Here is an 11,381-nt window from a genome sequence, read left to right as displayed (position 1 = left end):
ATAAGAGAAATTTTCATGGGGGAAATAAAGTGGAAAATGGTGTGCTTATTCTACATTTCTTCATTTGGAAATGTAGAATACACATTCTACATTTGACCTCCTCTTTCTTTTATAGTGGTGGACATCCTTTTTCATCATTAGTCCCTTGGAGTTGTCCTGGAACCTTGCCTTGTTGATAATAGTTAAATCATTCATAGTTGATCATCATATACTATTGTTGTTACTGTGTACTATGTGTTCCTGATTCTGATCATTTTACTTTGTATCACTTCATGTCTTTCCTGATTTTTTTGTGATTATTCATCATTTTTATGGAACAAAAACATCCCATTATAACCACATACCATAACTCATTCATCTATTCCCTAATTGATAAACATCCCCTCAATTCCCAATTTTTTACCACCAAGGATGCTGCCATACAAAATGTACAGGTACATTTTGTACATTCTCCTCTCTTCAAACCCTTTAGAATATAGACCTAATAGTGATATTTCTGGCTCAAAGAGTATGTACAGTTTTATGGTCTTTTGGACATAGTTCTAGACTGCTTTGCAGAATTGCTTTATCAGTCTACATCTCCATCAACTGTGTATTAATGTTCCAATATTTATCATTTTCCTTTTTTGTCATGTTAACCAGTCTGATAGGTGTGCTGTAAAGCACTATTGTTTCAATTTGCATTTCTTTAATTAATAGTAATTTGTATCATTTCTTCATATGACTAAAGATCATTTTAATTGTTTCTTCATACCCTTGGTCATATTCAAAGAGTTCTAGATAACACTGCTGAGATCAAGTCTGTGCTGGAGGAAAGGAAAATTGTATTATGCAATAATTCAGAACCTCCATGGAAAACCATGCACCAAGGAGTACAGATGACACAGTTGCAGTCACCCATGACATTTTCCTTATGGACTGGGGAATCTGGGGACAAGCTTCCACTCCTCTGTGGGGCCATTCCAGCTGCAGGTGGATTACATAGCAAAACCAGGTGATAAGGTGGCTGATTGGGGGAAAGCTGTAGATAGGGATGATTAGTGGATTCTGGCAGAAGCAGTCAGACTACCAACAAATATTAAGTGGATCACATTGATGAGGAAGACAAAGAGAAACACCTTGAGCTAAAGACACATTATCCCACTACTGCAATGGAATGCCAATCCTAAAACAGATCCTGAAGTTTTATTCCAGAAGGATCACCTTGTTCTGTACCCCCAAACTACCTGCTTCTACCAAGCTTTGATCCACACTCCCCCACAATGGCCCCAGAATGGTGATTCTTTCCTGTTTGAAGATGCCTCCTATGCAGAGGGCTACTCTCCTCCCCTCGTTGTGGTCCAGAGGCATGTAGTAGCCTGCAAAGAACCCAAGATTCAGTTTGACTGAATCATGGATTTCCATTGACTTACCTCACTTATCTACCCTCTTCAGAGGGAAATTGATGTATCATTCTTTGTGGACAAAAAAAAATGTATAGCCTTGTTCCATCCCCCCCCAAAAAATGTCATATCATTTCTCAATTGGGAATGATTCATAATTTTCTCATAAATTCTACTCAGTTCTCTATATTTATAAAATAAGGCCTTTGTCAGAGACATCTGCTATACAGATTTTTTCCTAGTTTATTGTTTGCCTTTTAATCTTGGTTGCATTGATTTTATTTGTGCAAAAACGTTAAAATTAAAATGAAGTCAAAGTTGTCTTTTTAAAATCTCATAATATTCTATGTCTTGTTTAAACAAAAATTCTTCCCTTATCCATAGGTATGACAAGGTAAACTATTTCGTGCTCCCCCAATTTGTTTATGGTTTAATCCTTCACTTAGAAATCATGTGTCCATTTTGGTTTTGCCTTCATATATAGCATGAGTTATTAGTCTGTGCCTGGTTTCTACCATGCTATTTTCTAGTTTTCCCAACAGTTTTTCATCAAATAGTGAATTCTTTTTCTAAGAGCTTGGATCTTTGGGTTTGTCAAAGACTAGGTTACTATGTTCATTTACCACTGTGTGTTGATTGCCTAATGTATTCCATTAGTCCACTACTATATTTCTTAGTCAATGCCAAATTGTGTTTATGGTTGATGCCTTATAAAAAATTTTAATATCAAGTATGTCCTTTTCAAAGAGGACTAATAACATAAGGATGATGTCTTGGCTTCTACATGAATTGGATTTAAGCAAGACAAAGTACAATCTTACTCCCTCTTCCAGAATCATCAAAGTCCAGTGACAAGCTAAAATCAGGACAACTAGCAATGACCTGGGATGCAGTGGATGACATTAGCATCTTCAACATATGAGCAAGCTCTTAATGATTCACAGCACCTGCTTCAGCTGACTTCATGGCTATTGGAACAAATTATTCTCATCCACCAATTCTGGGGGAACAAGTCTTCACATTTTAGGGCACATATACCCTTAATTCACTGACAGGTTTGTGGCCCATTGATTATCCTAAGCCTGGTTTAGCTCAATTGCCAAGATAGATTACTAGGATTTAAACACTGCCCCTGCTATAGCTTCTTAGTGAGAGCTAAGTATCAGGTGGACCCCAAAGTGGAAGGACAACCCTGAAAAAGGCTTGGCAAGCTCTCACACTAGAGATGCAAGTTCTCCTTGAACACCCTCACACTCCAAATAGTGGGTTGAAGACAAAAGAAAATATTCTATATACAATGAAATAGTCATAGCAATGCTTTTTGTAGTTGTTAAGAACTGGAACTAAAGTAGATACCTATTGACTGGAGAATGCCTGAAAAGATTGCAGTATGTGAATGCAATGCACACTTAAGAAAAACCATGTGAAGAGTTCAATGTTTGAGAAGACTTAAATGAACTGATGTAGAATAAAGTAAAAAAGACCAGGAAAGTAATCCATACAATGGCTACAATTGTTTAAAGAAAAAGAATGATGCCAACAAAAAGAAATTGAATGCTCTATAATTATAATGATCCCTCTTAACCCCAAAGATATGAGAAAATGTACCTTTCTCCCTCCCTCCCTCCCTCCCTTCCTTCCTTCATTCTATTCTTCCATTCTTCCTTCCTTCTATTCTTCCATTCTTCCTTTCTTCTATTCTTCCATTCTTCCTTCCTTTCTTCTTCCTTCCATTCTTCTTTCCTTTTATTCTTCCTTCCCTCCTTCCTTCCTCTCTTCTTTCCTCTCTTCCTTCCTCCCTTCTTATGTAGGATCAAGATTATGAACTTGGAACTGGAGGAGACTTAAAAGGCCATTTAGTTTAACCTCCTTATTTACAGATAAGGAAAGTGGAGACCCAGAATGGCTATGGGTCCTGTCTAAAATGACACAAAGAGGAAGCATTAGAGAAGGGATTTGAAACTGGACTTTGGACTTCAGGTCTAATGCTCTTTCTAGTTATCATGATATCAGATAAGTTTGGAACATTGTATATACTGTCATACTTGGTTGATATTGTAAGAGAGAAGTTACAAAAGGAGAGGAAAAAATCAGATCCAGCAAGGCAAAGGAACAGCCCAAGACTCAAGATTGCAGGAAGGAATAAAGGAGCTGAGAGAATTCAAAACTGCCAGCTTACTTCTGGTCAGCTCTCTGCTGGAGTAGACAGTCTGAGAGGAGGACCTTTGAATCAGAGAATCTCTTTGGACTTTGATTACCTTTCAGTGAACCCCTAAATTTCTCTGGTTCAAGCTGAAGACAAAAGTAGACTGGAACTTTATAGGAAGCCATCTACTGAGAAGATCTCTCTTCCCCCAAATTGTCCTGAACTTCAACTTATAGTCAGATTAGTTTAGGAGGAAGGAAAAACCAGCAACTGACTGAAAGGAGGGTCAGGCTGATGTCCTGAACTCCTCAGGATTTGGAGGAGGGAAAAATTCAGTTGCAAATCTTTAGGGATTCTTGTTTCCCACTTTCCTCACCCAACACCCTCACTCTCCCTGCCTTGTGTGTCCTCAAAATTAAAGTGTTACCATTTAAATCAGGTCTGTATGCTTTCTGAAACAAAAAGGGTACTGAAGATTTGGGGGGAATCATACCTTTCCCCAAAGAGAACTAAATCAAGGCCAGACCTGAGGATTGAACTCAGGTCTCAAAGAGGAAAAGTGGCAATTGGGATATTGGTAAGATCCAGAAGCAGAAAATTTACCCTGCCTCTCAACAACAGCTAATATCATGAAGCAAGGCCAAGGGTCATTTCTCTAAACCCTTCTCCAGTCCTTAACCTCCACCTCCTAAACCCAATCTCTGAGGGGACACATTCTGTCCCCCTGGAAGACAAATTGTGCTATCGTCCTCAAAGGGAAGAGAGGGGAAGATCAATATTCCCTCTCTCCATTTCTTCAGCTCTTTCACCCCCTTTCTCCAGTTCCCCAGTGTGTGTGTGTGTGTGTGTGTGTGTGTGTGTGTGTGTGTGTGTGTGTGTGTGTGTGAGCTCTTTCTGGTCATACATTACAATATGCAGGTTACTTTTGCTGATATTCCCCTTTTCTGTTTAATTCTTATTACAAGGAATGGCTTAATAATGATGGAACAGGGTAAGAATATATTCAGAAATAAAGATAATTTGAAAACAAAAGATATCAGCAATCATTTCTTAATAATCTGAGGCCAAGATCACAAAATAAAGATTTCTTTTTCTACTTTTTCTAACTCATCTGAGAAAAAAAGTTCATTACACACTTTATATATAATGATGGTGCTCATAAGGGTGGTGGTGGTGGTGATAGTGATGGTGTTGATAATTATGGTTACCAAACAAAAGTACAAATATCCTCTCCTCAAAGCCAAGATTAGGGTAAGACAGGTGTTGGCAAGGTAGCCAACCATTTAGGGCATAACGCATGAGTAGTGAGGTATACTAATGGGATTATTACTTAACACTTTGTAAGATGGGAGCTATTTATTTTGTTATTTCAAATCCCATTTCTTACAGTGAAGGCTCAAAAGCCTCTGTGGCAATTTCAAATGCAAGGGTGCACAATTTAAAAACCTTGCCAAATGCATTCTTCTGGTTCTGTCTCCTCTGAACAAGCCCAAAGTTTTCAGAATTCTAGGTCAATAGACTGAGCTTTTAGGTGTGCTCCCACTGGAGATGGGTTTTCAAATTACTTATTCCACCCCATAAAATGTAATTACACATTTAAACAAGTTGCTCACTTCTAACCTAAGGCAAGGACACGATCTCCTGAGTGTATGGCTGCAAGTTTAATAGTTGCAGTCATTCCTTTTAGACTTTTTCCTCCACGCCTGCCTACGTTCTTGGGACCCTTCCTCCCATTTCGTATACTTACTAGTATAAGACTGATCATTGCATTTCTGAGTTGGAGAGAACCACTGATTACGTAGTAAGTAGCAGGGCAGACTAGAGCTGACATCAACATCCAATCAATGTTTTTCCTTCCACACCTCTCTGCCTTATAACTTTAAGGAGATGGCTTAGAATATGACATTTAAATGTTACACTACTTGCACCCTTCCTACCTTTTCAGTCATCTTACATTCCACAATCCTCTATGAACTCTATGATTCAGCTGCACAGATCTCCTTGTTATTTCTCCTTCCCTAAAGCTATCACCCAATTCTGTGTTTTTACAATGGCTGTCCTCATATCTAAGATGCTCACCTTCCTCATGCCTCCTTTTCAAGAATCAGCTCAAACACCAACTCTTACTGAAAATCCTTCCTTTCCCTAGTTTTCAGCAACCAGAGCCTTTCCTACTAAAGTTAACTCCCACCTCCTCTCTAGGCATCTTATTTGTTACTGTTGTCAGTCATTTCAGTAATCTATGACTCTTTGTGACCCTGTTTAGGGCTTTCTTGGCAAAGATACTGGAGTAGTTTGCCATTTCCTTCTTCAGCTCATTTTACAAATGAGCAAACTGAAACAAAACAAGATTAAGTGACTTGCCCAGGATCACAGAGTCAGTAAATATCTGAGACCAGATTTGAACTCAGGAAGATGGATTTTCCTGACTCCAGACTTGGCACTCTGTCCACTATCCCACCTAGGTGCCCCTCTGTGTGTATTATATATACCTAATTATTTCCCTGTTCTCTACCTCATTAGAATGGGAACTCTTTGAGAGCTTTTACCATTTGGGGTATCTCTGGGATATGGTATCTAGTAAGTGCTTGTTAATTGATTGATGGATCTTTAAAAGTCTAGCCAAAAAAAGCAACTATTGGAATTTGAGTACAGATCAAAATATGCCATCTTCCACTCTATTTCCTTCATGAGATTTCTTTTGTATGTGTGACATGTGTCTTGTAGCATGACGTGAGCAGTATGGAAATATGAATTACATGAAAGTATAGGTATGATCTATATCAGACTATTTACTGCTTGGGGAAGAGGGAAGGGAGGGGGGAAAATCTGAATTTTAAAATGTCAAAAAACAATTGTCAATGATTGTTTCTATGTGTAACTGAAAAAATAAAAACTTTAAAAAAATAGTATATGGGTCTTTCTATCTAATATCTCTACTTCATTTTGTACTGGGACCGTCTGAACAAATACATCCTGGAGAAATTTTGCCTCCCTGACTATGCTTCTCTGATTTTCCCAAGAGAGTCTGTCAATTATTCAAAGGGGATGGCAAGGCAGAGTAGATGCTCAGACATTTCTGCTTTACATGTACTGCCCTGGGAGAGAGAGGCATCGTGTAATTTTTCTCTTCCAGAGAGGACAGTACAAAAGGACGATGTCTATAATTTATGCCCTTCAGAACTTTTGAGGAAAGTTGATAGACCCTAAGTGTGATAGCAGGTCTAGCCCTAGCAAGACTATAAAACCTTATGGGACCTGGCTGAGCCATTAGAGAGAAAGGCCACCATTAGTTGTTTCCCGGAGCTAGCTGGAGATAGTAAAAAGCAACAAATCCTGACTAGTCACTCATCTGAATGAGATGGCAAGTGATGGCTCCTCTGCTTACTTCATCTTTAATGAAGAAAAGCCATGCCCTTCTTTGGGGCAGCTATTAGATAGGATGCTATATCTGAAATCAGGAAGATCTTCCTTGAGATTTGGCCTTAGACACCGTGTGACCCTGAACAAGTCGCTTAACTTTCATCTGCCTCAATTTCCTCAACTGTAAAATAGAGATAACAATAGTACCTACGTCCCAGGTTGGTGTAAGATTCAAATGAAAAATTTGTAAAGAGTTTAGCTGATTGGCTGAGCACTTAATGTTTCCTTCCTTCCTTCTGTTCTCCTATACTATATAAGCCCCCAAAGAGCCTCATATATAATACGGTATATGTGAATTCTCCAACCCAGAGAACATGTGCAAGGAAGGGGAAAAAAAGATAAATATAGGGATGGGTAAGTAGTGGTGAGTAGGAGTATACATATTTTATTTTTATGGTCTATTCTACATGTATTAAAACTGCAGTGATCTATATATGCTGCTTTATAAATGCTTGGGTATAAAAGAAAAAAATAATTATGCCAAGGTCTAGGGGCTGAGCCAAGATAATTGCTATTTTGCTTATTTTATTTCTATTTTAACCATTTTCATTTCTTAAACTTGAACTTCAGAAGCTGTGAGCATGAGTAGAAAGGAGAAATATTGCTTTCATGCAGAAAGCAAAATAATAATAATGGGGAAAAAGAGCTAATAAATATTTACAAAACTCCTACTATGATCCAGGCACTGTGCTAAGTATTTTGTAATTATTATCATCTCATTTGATCTTCACAAGACAGGTAGGTGCTAAGGTTAAAAAAGCAGCTGGCTGCAATTGTGAAGAGGGTTCTGCCTTTGAGTGCCAACAGCCATCTTCCAGTCTAATGAAAGGATGCCATTTATTCATTCCCCTTTAGCCCAAAGAAGAGCTCACGCAGTGTGACACAGTCACTTCAAGTTCCTAGGACTGAGTTTTAACCCATTTGATATTTCCCTCTCTCTATGTGAAGGGCATATTATGTTGCCCGTGTAACAAGGACCCTCATTGCTAGTAAGAAGGACATCTGCTTGTTGAACAACCCATTGAGAAGCATGGACTTCCTTTTAGATGATCTCTGTTAACATCTGAAGCAGAGCAAGGCAATCCTACTAAAAAGCATGGCACATTTGCAGACACCAGTTATATTTAAATCAATCTACCAGAAAACAATAAAAGAAAATAAGGAAGTTAAGGTGAGAACAAAACAAACTTTATAGCCAAATTATTTAAATAGGGTCTATGTGATTATATGTAAAATTTACTGGAAAATATGCCAGTGAAACCTAGAAAATTGGTATTGATTTTCCTTTGCCATTCAGAAAGAAAATATATGCTTCCTAATTTACTTCCTGACTGATGCTTACTAACTGTGTGGCCCTGGGCAAGTTGCTTAACCTCTCTCAACCTATTTCTTCCTGTGTAAAATGGGGATTAAAAATCGAATTTACTTCAGTTGCAAGGCTCAAATAAAGTATCATGACAAGTGCATTGCAAAATTTAAAGGCTTTTAAAACACTATTTTTCTTATTGAAGTGCTTTGTAAACCTCACAAATGCTCTGGAAATGAGAGATGTTGAAATGGGTTTTCAAACACTCCAAAAATGCCTTTATAGATTTAGCCTTGAAGAATCAGGAATGCTGACTCTTGAGTATGCCCCATCTGATGATCCCCATACACCAGTTCAATCTTTCTACGTATGCATCATTCACATTGTCATCTGTTCCAAGTGTGACACATACCTCAATAACCCCCAAAGCCACCCACAGTCTACCTAGTCATCACTGAGTTTTTGTTTTTGTTTTTCTTTGTAATCCTAGCAGTGTCTAACACAGAGTAAGTGATTAATAAATAAGAAAATGAATAAAAGAATTTTAAATGTATATACTTTCTAAGTGCTTTAGAAATAGTATTTCACCTGATCACACAATGGCTCTGGGAGGTGAGTTCTAGCTATCCCCATTTTACAGATGAGGAAACTTGGTCAAACAGATGAAATGATGCTTGTTGACTTGAGATGGAGTCCTTTTTTAAGTTTATTTATTTAATTAATTAATTTAGAATATTTTTCCAAGATCACAGAAATCATGTTCTTCCCCTCCTCTCCTTTCTCCTCCCTCCCATAGCCAACAAGCAATTCCACTGGGTTTTATATGTGTCATTGATCAGGACCTATTTCCATATTAATGATATTTGCACCAGGGTGATCATTTAAAGTCTACATCCCCAATCATATCCCCATCAACCCATGTGATCAGGTAGTTGTTTGTCTTCTGTGTTTCTACTTCCACAGTTCTTTCTCTGAATGTGGATATTGTTCTTTCTTATAGGTCCAAGATGGAGTCCTTTTGTGAGAGCTTTAAATGAGTTACATTTTTAAGGGTACTATAAAATCCCCATAGTTTTTATATCAATATCAGGCAAAAAATAATATTTTATGTTCTTATTAAAGGAAATATGACATAGCAGTCTCCCGCATATCAGATGTATCCCCTGAGAAAGTCGCCTAAGCTTTCATTGCTCTGAGCAACTATCTTAAACTATAAATTACATTTATAATACACATCCTCATTGGTCGAAGGAGCTCCCACTCTGTGGCAGTTTTCCCACAGCGATGACATCCCAAGTCTGTAACAAAATTATTTATCAGCTTAGGTAAGTTCATGGTCTTGGGTTAGCCATCTAATGTAAGGCAATTGCCTCACCCTGGAGATAACAAATTATGCTACATCCCATAGAAGTCATTTGGTGTTTCTCATGGTTCTGGATGCATCCCAGTTCCTTCACCAACCCCATTCATCCTGGCTTTGACACTGCCATACCAAATTCCATCATCCTGAAGCACACTAGTCTAAATATTAAGACTTTAAGGATAAATTCTCTTAACATTCTTTTGTTTCTTTTCTATAAATTTTAAGATTGTAAAAATGCAGCAGAAATGACAAGAGTTACAACCATTTTTCTTCATGCCTGATGCCAAATCCTGAACAGCTTAATTCTGTGGTTTAGCCTTGCTCATTATCTTCACATGAAAAAGGTGTCGTGGCCATGTGCTCTCGCTTGAAATCTTGCTGAATATTCATGTCATAATTCTGCATCTCCTCCTTCATATTTCAAGGACACTGGTTTACCCTGTTCATTAAAACAGTAAAGAATCATTGAAATTAGCCAAGATTAAATTAGTTACACATAAATAACCCATTCTCTAAGGATTGCAATTCAGGAGAATAATATTCTTTAGTTTATTAGCAAAGGATTATATGAATTCTCAGGCAAATGAGAAGTGAATGGCTTCTTTTGAGACTAAGTGCAAGGTTATAAAGTCTTTGCTCATAGGTCATCAGCTTTACATTTTCTGAACTGAATAAGATCCAGAATATTTGGTTGAAAAGTAAATCCAAGTGTAGGTAAGTCCTAATGACTGAATTGACTCTTTCTAATAGTGAAAATTCAGCATTGATAAAGTAAGTCTTATGGCTGTTTTACCCTTGCCAAGCACCTTAACTTTTCAAAGTAGTCAACCTCTAGTCAACTAATTTTAATATTTTAATTAATAGTTTTTGTTTTAGTATTGCCTAGATTTCTCCTTGTAGCCCCTTTCTCCTGCAGTCATACCTTAATATGAAAGAAAATTTTAAAAGAAAACAAAAGAACAGAAAAAATCAGGAAAACATTCATACATGGATGGAAAACCTGATATTATACAATGTTTCACAGCCATGGACTATCCCCCCATCCCCAGTCTCTGTAAAGGAATAGTGGAAAGTGTCTTCTTGTATCTCTTCTTTGGAGACAATCTTGTTTTTTTGTGATTCTACATTATCTCTTATGGTTGTTCTTTAGACATACAATGGTGGAGCCATTCTGTATGCTCCTCTGTTACTTTGCTTCAGTTCATGCGAGTTTTCCCATACAGTTATGTCTTCACATCTTCTTACATCACAGTGTGAATGTTCAAGGAGACCTAGACCTTTAGTATGAAGGCTTGCCAAATCTTTTTCAGAACTACCCATCTACCACTGGTGTCCACTTTTCACCCAACTCTCTTGTAGTGTCAAGTAGTATATGCAGTGGACACACTCTGGTCAAACTCTCTTGGCACATGGGTTAAATCACGCTGAAGGTAATTGATGGCAGTCAAACAAAATGGTGAGTTAGTGGGGATGTCTGCCTCATGCATACGAAGACTTCCCCCAGTAGAATGGGCAGATGAGGACAATTTCAACAGACATGAAGGCAGCTCAAGCAGGAACTATGTATTGCTTGGAGCTTTGTCAGAGATGGAAGATGCTAAGGTCATCCAGTGCATCCTGGGCAGTTGCCTTGACTTTCAACTTGGCTCTGAACTTTGATGACTCTGAAAGAAAGAGTGAAACTGATGACTTTGTACAACACTGCTTCACTTAAATACAACTCACACATGAGTCAAGACATTACCCTGATGGTTTTATGGA

At 37.9% G+C, this 11,381-nt stretch overlaps 1 pseudogene; it reads left to right on the top strand.

The window, feature by feature from the left end:
- Positions 1-426: 426 nt before the first annotated feature.
- LOC100020897 (SAGA-associated factor 29-like) lies at positions 427-1,395 on the top strand (annotated as a pseudogene).
- The last annotated feature ends 9,986 nt before the right edge of the window (positions 1,396-11,381 follow it).

The sequence above is a fragment of the Monodelphis domestica genome, chromosome 2 (genome assembly GCF_027887165.1).
Source record: "Monodelphis domestica isolate mMonDom1 chromosome 2, mMonDom1.pri, whole genome shotgun sequence".
Lineage (NCBI taxonomy): Eukaryota > Metazoa > Chordata > Mammalia > Didelphimorphia > Didelphidae > Monodelphis > Monodelphis domestica.
The sequence above is the reverse complement of the archived record's forward strand: the minus strand, read 5'-3'. Positions and strand labels throughout refer to the sequence as shown.